This window comes from Oncorhynchus kisutch, linkage group LG29, assembly GCF_002021735.2.
Source record: "Oncorhynchus kisutch isolate 150728-3 linkage group LG29, Okis_V2, whole genome shotgun sequence".
NCBI lineage: Eukaryota > Metazoa > Chordata > Actinopteri > Salmoniformes > Salmonidae > Oncorhynchus > Oncorhynchus kisutch.
The window spans coordinates 36,824,206-36,834,230 of NC_034202.2; the positions used below are offsets into that span (position 1 = coordinate 36,824,206).

Consider the following 10,025-nt stretch of genomic DNA (forward strand, 5'->3'; position numbering starts at 1 on the left):
TCTATTTTCGTTTCATCCGACCGGAGGACATTTTCTCCAAAAAGTAAGATTTCTTCCCCCATGTGCAGTTGCAAACTGTAGTCTGGCTTTTTTATGAGCGGCCTTTCGGGTTATGTCGATATAGGACTCGTTTTACTGTGGATATAGATACTTTTGTACCTGTTTCCTCCAGCATCTTCACAAGGTCCTTTGCTGTTGTTCTGGGATAGATTTGCACTTTTCGCACTAAAGTACGTTCATCTCTAGGAGACAGAATGCATCTCCTTCCTGAGCGGTATGACGGCTGCATGGTCCCAGGGTGTTTATACTTTCGTACTATTGTTTGTACAGATGAACGTGGTACCTTCAGGTGTTTGGAAATTGCTCCCAAGGATGAACCAGACTTGTGGAGGTCTACAATTTCTTTCTGAGGTCTTGGCTGATCTCTTTTGATTTTCCCATGATGTCAAGCAAAGAGGCACTGTGTTTGAAGGTAGGCCTTGAAATACAACCACAGGTACACCTCCAATTGACTCAAATGATGTCAATTAGTCTATCAGAAACTTCTAAAGCCATGACATTATTTTCTGGAATTTTCCAAGCTGTATAAAGGCACAGTCAATTTAGTGTATGTAAACATCTGACACACTGGAGTTGTGATATAGTGAATTACACGTGAAATAATATGTCTGTAAACAGAAACATTACTTGGATCATGCACAACATAGATGTCATATCCGACTTGCCAAAACTATAGTTGGTTAACAATACATTTAAGGAGTGGTTGAAAAATGATTTTAAATTACTTCAACCTAAGTGTATGCAAACTTCTGACTTCAACTGTATTACAGACTGGGTCAGAGAGAGTTTGAACTTGTCAGTGTAGACACTTGCCAGCTGGTCAGCGCATGCTTCAAGTACGCATTCTGGTAATCTGTCTGGCTCTGTGGCCTTGTGAATGGTAACCGTTTTAAAGGTCTAACTCACATCAGATACGTAGAGTGTGATCACACATTCGTCACGAACAGCTGGTGCTTTCATGCATGGTTCAGTCTGATAGACTAGTGTAAAAGGGCAACTCGCGGCTGGGTTTCCCTTTCTATTTCATGATAGTTTGCAAGCCCTGCCACATCTGATGAGCATCAGAGCCGGTGTAGTAGGATTAGATCTTAGTCCTGTATTGACGCTTTGCCAATTTGATGGTTCATCAAGGGCGTAGTGGGATTTCTTATAAGCTACTCGATTAGTATCTTGTTCCTTGAAAGTCGCAGCTCTAGCCTTTATCTCAGTGTGGATGTTAGCTGTAATCCATGGCTTCTGGTTGGGATTTGTACGTACAGTCACTGTGGGGACAAAGTCGTTAATGCACTTATTACTGAAGCCGTTGACAGACATGGTAAACTCCTCAATGCCATTGGAAGAATCCTGGAACATATCCCATTCTGTGGCAGAAAAACAGTCCTAGGTTTAGCATCCGCTTCTTCAGACCACTTCCGTACTGAGCTTGTCACTGGTATTTCCTGTTTGAGTTTTTGCTTGTAGGCAGGAATCAGGAGGATAGAGTTATGGTCAGATTTGCCAAATGGAGGGCGAGTGAGAGCTTTGTATGCATCTCTGTGTGTGGAGTAAAGGTGATCTAGAGTTTTTTATCTCTAGTTGCACAGGTGACATGCTGCTAGAAATGAGGTAAAGCAGATTAGAGATTTCCTGCATTAAAAACACTGGCCACTTGTAGTGCCACCTTTGGGTGACCATTTTCTTGTTTGCTTATACAGCTGGTTGAGTGCAGTCTTAGTGTCAGCATCAGTTTGTGATAGTAAATAGATAGCTACGAAACATATAGATGAAAACTGTCTCGGTAAATAGAATGTTCTACAGTTTTTCACAATACATTCTAACTCAGGCAAGCAGAACCTTGAGACTTTCTCAATATTAGACACTGCACACCAGCTGCTGCCGCTGTAAAGCGGCAGAGACTAGAGCATGATGCTTGGTGGTAGCAAGCTTCACGGCAGGGGTGGTGTTACACAGGTAACAATATATACCTGGTTTTCTTTGCATTCAGGCCAAAGAGTTACATTTTTGTCTCATCAGACTGCAGAATCCTTTGCCTTATGCTCTCAGAGTCTTTCACATGCCTTTTAGCAAACTGTCTGGCTTCTGTCTGGCCACTCTCCCATAAAGCCCAGATTGATGAAGTGCTGTAGAGACTGTTGTCATACTGGTTCTCCCATCTCAGCCAAGGAACTATGTAGTTCTGTCAGAGTGGTAATTGGGTCCTACTTGCCCGGTTGCTCAGTTTGGTTGGACGGACAGCTCTAGGCAAATTCTAGGTAGTTCCATATTTTTTCAATTTCCCAATAATCGAGACCACTGATGTCTTGGAAACTTTCAACACTAGAAACATTTATTCAGATCACATCGATAGGATAGTCTTGAACGAATCTCGTTCAGTTTATTCTTCATTGATTGCACATTAGCCAATAGAACATAGTGGTTTATCCACACGCCGGTGTAGTCTCGTCAGGTATCCCGCACGCCGGCCTTTATTACGTCGCTCTCTCTTAAAGCGCTAACACTCGCCAGTGTGTAAAGGGTTAACACAGGACAGTGTGTAAAGGGTTAACCTGGGCCAGTGTATAAAGGGTTAACATGGGCCAGTGTATAAAGGGTTAACCTGGGCCAGTGTGTAAAGCGTTAACCTGGGCCAGTGTGTAAAGGGTTAACACGGGCCAGTGTGTAAAGGGTTAACACAGGACAGTGTGTAAAGCGTTAACCTGGGCCAGTGTGTAAAGGGTTAACATGGGCCAGTGTGTAAAGGGTTAACATGGGCCAGTGTGTAAAGCCCTAATACAGGCCAGTGTGTAAAGCCCTAATACAGGCCAGTGTGTAAAGCCCTAATACAGGCCAGTGTGTAAAGCCCTAATACAGGCCAGTGTGTAAAGGGTTAACCTGGGCCAGTGTGTAAAGCCCTAATACAGGCCAGTGTGTAAAGCCCTAATACAGGCCAGTGTGTAAAGGGTTAACCTGGGCCAGTGTATAAAGGGTTAACCTGGGCCAGTGTGTAAAGGGTTAACATGGGCCAGTGTGTAAAGGGTTAACATGGGCCAGTGTGTAAAGGGTTAATACAGGCCAGTGTGTAAAGGGTTAACCTGGGCCAGTGTGTAAAGGGTTAACCTGGGCCAGTGTATAAAGGGTTAACCTGGGCCAGTGTGTAAAGGGTTAACATGGGCCAGTGTGTAAAGGGTTAACATGGGCCAGTGTGTAAAGGGTTAACATGGGCCAGTGTGTAAAGGGTTAATACAGGCCAGTGTGTAAAGGGTTAACCTGGGCCAGTGTGTAAAGGGTTAACCTGGGCCAGTGTGTAAAGGGTTAACCTGGGCCAGTGTGTAAAGGGTTAACATGGGCCAGTGTGTAAAGGGTTAACATGGGCCAGTGTGTAAAGGGTTAATACAGGCCAGTGTGTAAAGGGTTAATACAGGCCAGTGTGTAAAGGGTTAACCTGGGCCAGTGTGTAAAGGGTTAACATGGGCCAGTGTATAAAGGGTTAACCTGGGCCAGTGTGTAAAGGGTTAACATGGGCCAGTGTGTAAAGGGTTAACCTGGGCCAGTGTATAAAGGGTTAACCTGGGCCAGTGTGTAAAGAGTTAACCTGGGCCAGTGTGTAAAGGGTTAACCTGGGCCAGTGTGTAAAGAGTTAACCTGGGCCAGTGTGTAAAGGGTTAACACGGGCCAGTGTGTAAAGAGTTAATACAGGCCAGTGTATAAAGGGTTAACCTGGGCCAGTGTGTAAAGGGTTAACATGGGCCAGTGTGTAAAGGGTTAACACGGGCCAGTGTATAAAGGGTTAACCTGGGCCAGTGTGTAAAGGGTTAACACAGGCCAGTGTGTAAAGGGTTAATACAGGCCAGTGTGTAAAGGGTTAATACAGGCCAGTGTGTAAAGGGTTAACACGGGCCAGTGTGTAAAGGGTTAATACAGGCCAGTGTGTAAAGGGTTAACACAGGCCAGTGTGTAAAGGGTTAATACAGGCCAGTGTGTAAAGCCCTAATACAGACCAGTGTGTAAAGGGTTAACATGGGCCAGTGTGTAAAGGGTTAACCTGGGCCAGTGTATAAAGGGTTAACCTGGGCCAGTGTGTAAAGAGTTAACCTGGGCCAGTGTGTAAAGGGTTAACCTGGGCCAGTGTGTAAAGAGTTAACCTGGGCCAGTGTGTAAAGGGTTAATACAGGCCAGTGTGTAAAGGGTTAATACAGGCCAGTGTGTAAAGGGTTAATACAGGACAGTGTGTAAAGGGTTAACCTGGGCCAGTGTGTAAAGGGTTAACCTGGGCCAGTGTATAAAGGGTTAACACAGGACAGTGTGTAAAGGGTTAACCTGGGCCAGTGTGTAAAGGGTTAACACAGGACAGTGTGTAAAGGGTTAACCTGGGCCAGTGTGTAAAGGGTTAACACAGGACAGTGTGTAAAGGGTTAACCTGGGCCAGTGTGTAAAGGGTTAACACAGGCCAGTGTGTAAAGCCCTAATACAGGCCAGTGTATAAAGGGTTAACACGGGCCAGTGTGTAAAGGGTTAATACAGGCCAGTGTGTAAAGGGTTAATACAGGCCAGTGTGTAAAGGGTTAATACAGGCCAGTGTGTAAAGGGTTAATACAGGCCAGTGTATAAAGGGTTAACCTGGGCCAGTGTGTAAAGGGTTAACCTGGGCCAGTGTGTAAAGGGTTAACCTGGGCCAGTGTGTAAAGGGTTAACATGGGCCAGTGTGTAAAATGCATCCCAAATGGTACTCTATCCCCAACATATACTACACTACTATAGTACACAATCCTATGAGGCCTTGTCAAAAGTTGTGCACTTCACATGGGTCATAGAGTGCCATTTGTGACGTGATCTACATAATGTATTGTACACGCACTGATCCAGTATAGTTTAGTATGGAGGAAGAACTGTACAGAGACAAGGGGGTAATTGACAGGGATGAAAAATATTCAATAGTATGTTCACCGAATTTAAGCTCCTGTTGTGGATCACAGCAAACAGTGTATCCTACTCTGTGTGTGTGTCCTGGGGGAAATCACAGATAGAGCTGCTTTTTTCAGCAGACGGCTGACGACGGGGTAGTTAACATTAATATTCATACACACGGGATCCGGATAGAGAGAGAGATCAGTATGGGACGATCATATCAAGAAAATAATCAGAATATCAAGACAATAATTTCAGCGGTATTTCAAAATACCCCGGGATAAGGCATATACGGTATATCACCCTCACACACACACACACACACACACACACACACACACACACACACACACACACACACACACACACACACACACACACACACACACACACACACACACACACACACACACACACACGAGCTTAACACTCACGAAGGAGAAAAATACACCCATAGGAATACCAGTCAAGGATGGCTCCCCCTGCTGGACTATAGTGTACATAGGGTGCACTTTATAGTAAAATGGACATTATGATTTTACGATTTTCTACCGACTGGTGTGAGGAATATTATGTAGCCTCCCTTCAGCTATGCTAAAAGGAATGGACTGGTGTGAGGAATATGGTAGAACCTCCCTTCAGCCCTGCTAAAAGCAATGGACTGGTGTGAGGAATATGGTAGAACCTCCCTTCAGCCCTGCTAAAAGGAATGGACTGGTGTGAGGAATATGGTAGAACCTCCCTTCCGCCATGCTAAAAGGAATGGACTAGTGTGAGGAATATGGTAGAACCTCCCTTCAGCCATGCTAAAAGGAATGGACTGGTGTGAGGAATATGGTAGAACCTCCCTTCAGCCATGCTAAACGGAATGGACTGGTGTGAGGAATATGGTAGAACCTCCCTCAAGTCAACCTCCCTAAAAGGTCACATTGTGATGGAACTCACTGCTGGGCTGGTTGTGAGGGGAGGCAGTAGAAGTAGAAGCAGCAGCGTGACTCTCGGCAGAGACCTGGTTCTGAAGGGTCCTTCTCTGGCCTGGAGAGGACACTACAGAGAACACAGGTAACAGGTTAAGACAAGATAGGGACTAGTTTTTAAGAGTGTGGACAGACCAAGCCGAAGTTGCAACGATAAAATGTGTGTCAACACTGGTCCTACAAAGACAAGACACACAGGTACTTTGTCTACACAGAGAGGTAAGGTTAAATGCCTTTTCTCACCAACTGCGTTGGGATCTTTTCGTCTGAATTCCTAAAAAAATACAGATTCCCATATTGACGCACTAAACCGTTCAAACCAAATCCAATGTGTTTTTCCCCAGTCATTCTCACTGGCAATATGTTGTTCTAAGTGGCTAGAGAGGACGCAGTAAAATGGTAGGCTATTCATCCTACAGGGTTTTCATGAAAGGAGCTTGGGTATGTTTCATTTAGTTGCACCCCATTTAATAAGACAGGAAATGCAAAACTGGTACCTGTTCTCATTCGTACATGCCGACCATCATGATGCTCGCTGCCTACAGTTCTGTCTGTCTGACTACAGAGGTGCAGTCCAGACAGAGTAGGTCTATTTCAGGAACATTTCTGAATGGACATAGACAATTAGCAAACTCATACGCACACCCACCTAATAGGACCCATCAATCAAAGCCACTTGCTGCTAATCTCACCCATAAACATAGGCAAATCACATTTCTCCTGTATCAAAACCATATTAAACACCTGGCCTTAGCTGGCCTTACCTGGCCTTACCTGGCCTTACCTGGCCACACCTGGCCTTAGCTTCAAATCCTTTCTGTAGGATATCAAAAACTAGTCTACACTGTATGATAATGCTAAATAAATGCAGCCTATACATATCATGTAAAATGTAGAGGAACGTTTTAAAAAGGAGGCGGCTGTAGAGACAGCTGTGATATAGGCTATATGAAGATTAAATCAAACATAGAAAGACATGCATGCAGCCTGTCCATAGTCTAATGATCAGCCATGCCATAGTCTAATGATCAGCCATGCCATAGTCTAATGATCAGCCATGCCATAGTCTAATGATCAGCCATGCCATAGTCTAATGATCAGCCTGCCCATAGTCTAAAGATCAGCCTGTCCATAGTCTAATGATCAGCCATGCCATAGTCTAATGATCAGCCTGTCCATAGCCTAATGATCAGCCTGTCCATAGTCTAATGATCAGCCAGTTAATAGTCTATTGATCAGCCTGTCCATAGCCTAATGATCAGCCTGTCCATAGTCTAATGATCAGCCTGTCCACAGTCTAATGATCAGCCAGTTAATACTCTAATGATCAGCCTGTCCACAGTCTAATGATCAGCCTGTCCACAGTCGAATGATCAGCCAGTTAATAGCCTAATGATCAGCCTGTCCATGGTCTAATGATCAACCTGTCCACAGTCTAATGATCAGCCTGTCCATAGTCTAATGATCAACCTGTCCACAGTCTAATGATCAACCTGTCCATAGCCTAATGATCAGCCTGTCCATAGTCTAATGATCAACCTGTCCACAGTCTAATGATCAGCCTGTCCATAGTCTAATGATCAACCTGTCCATAGCCTAATGATCAACCTGTCCATAGCCTAATGATCAGCCAGTCCACAGTCTAATGATTAGCCATTAGCCTGTCCATAGCCTAATGATCAGCCTGTCCACAGTCTAATGATCAGCCAGTTAATAATCTAATGATCAGCCTGTCCATAGTCTAATGATCAGCCTGTCCATAGTCTAATGATCAGCCTGTCCATAGTCTAATGATCAGCCTGTCCATAGTCTAATGATCAGCCTGCCCATAGTCTAATGATCAGCCTGTCCATAGTCTAATGATCAGCCTGTCCATAGTCTAATGATCAGCCTGTCCACAGTCTAATGATCAGCCTGTCCATAGCCTAATGATCAGCCTGTCCATAGTCTAATGATCAGCCTGTCCACAGTCTAATGATCAGCCTGTCCATAGCCTAATGATTAGCCTGTCCATAGCCTAATGATCAGCCTGTCCACAGCCTAATGATCAACCAGTCCATAGTCTAATGATCAGCCTGTCCATAGTCTAATGATCAGCCTGTCCATAGCCTAAGGATCAGCCTGTCCATAGTCTAATGATCAGCCTGTCCACAGTCTAATGATCAGCCTGTCCATAGTCTAATGATCAGCCTGTCCATAGCCTAATGATCAGCCTGACCATAGTCTAATGATCAGCCTGTCCATAATCTAATGATCAGCCTGTCCATAGTCTAATGATCAGCCTGTCCATAGCCTAATGATCAGCCTGTCCATAGCCTAATGATCAGCCAGTCCACAGTCTAATGATTAGCCATTAGCCTGTCCATAGTCTAATGATCAGCCTGTCCATAGTCTAATGATCAGCCTGTCCATAGTCTAATGATCAACCTGTCCATAACCTAATGATCAGCCTGTCCACAGTCTAATGATCAGCCAGTTAATAGTCTAATGATCAGCCTGTCCACAGCCTAATGATCAGCCTGTCCACAGTATAATGATCAGCCAGTCCACAGTCTAATGATTAGCCATTAGCCAGTCCATAGCCTAATGATCAGCCAGGCCATAGCCTAATGATCAGCCAGTCCATAGCCTAATGATCAGCCAGTCCATAGCCTAATGATCAGCCAGTTAATAGTCTAATGGTCAGCCTGTCCACAGCCTAATGATCAGCCTGTCCATAACCTGATGATCAACCTGTCCATAACCTGATGATCAACCTGTCCATAACCTAATGATCAACCTGTCCATAGCCTAATGATCAACCAGTCCATAGTCTAATGATCAGCCTGTCCATAGCCTGATGATCAGCCTGTCCACAGTCTAATGATCAGCCTGTCCATAGTCTAATGATCAGCCTGTCCACAGTCTAATGATCAGCCTGTCCACAGTCTAATGATCAGCCAGTTAATAGTCTAATGATCAGCCTGTCCATAGCCTAATGATCAGCCTGTCCATAGTCTAATGATTAGCCTGTCCACAGTCTAATGATCAGCCAGTTAATAGTCTAATGATCAGCCAGTTAATAGTCTAATGATCAGCCTGTCCATAGTCTAATGATCAGCCTGTCCATAGTCTAATGATCAGCCTGTCCATAGTCTAATGATCAGCCTGTCCATAGCCTAATGATCAGCCTGTCCATAACCTGATGATCAATCTGTCCATAGCCTAATGATCAACCTGTCCATAGTCTAATGATCAGCCTGTCCATAGCCTAATGATCAGCCTGTCCATAGCCTAATGATCAGCCTGTCCATAACCTGATGATCAATCTGTCCACAGCCTAATGATCAACCTGTCCATTGCCTAATGATCAGCCTGTCCATAACCTGATGATCAACCTGTCCATAGCCTAATGATCAACCTGTCCATAGCCAAATGATCAACCTGTCCATAGCCTAATGATCAACCTGTCCATAGCCTAATGATCAATCTGCCCATAGCCTATTGATCAACCTGTCCATCGCCTAATGATCAATCTGTCCATAGCCTAATGATCAATCTGTCCATAGCCTAATGATCAATCTGTCCATAGCCTAATGATCAATCTGTCCATAGCCTAATGATCAAGCTGTCCATAGCCTAGTGATCAACCTGTCCATAGCCTAATGATCAGCCTGTCCATAACCTAATGATCAACCTGTCCATAGCCTAATGATCAACCTGTCCATAGCCTAATGATCAATCTGTCCATAGCCTACTGATCAACCTGTCCATAGCCTACTGATCAATCTGTCCATAGCCTAATGATCAATCTGTCCATAGCATAATGATCAATCTGTCCATAGCCTAATGATCAATCTGTCCATAGCCTAATGATCAATCTGTCCATAGCCTAATGATCAACCTGTCCATAGGCTAATGATCAACCTGTCCATAGCCTAATGATCAACCTGTCCATAGCCTAATGATCAACCTGTCCATAGCCTAATGATCAACCTGTCCATAGCCTAATGATCAACCTGTCCATAGCCTAATGATCAACCTGTCCACAGCCTAATGATCAACCTGTCCATTGCCTAATGATCAACCTGTCCATAGGCTAATGATCAACCTGTCCATAGTCTA

General features: G+C 44.4%; 1 pseudogene; it reads right to left on the reverse strand.

Annotated features, from left to right (window-relative positions):
* LOC109882516 (replication protein A 70 kDa DNA-binding subunit-like) overlaps positions 1-6,428 on the reverse strand; it is a 70,921-nt pseudogene extending 64,493 nt beyond the window's left edge.
* Positions 6,429-10,025: the final 3,597 nt, after the last annotated feature.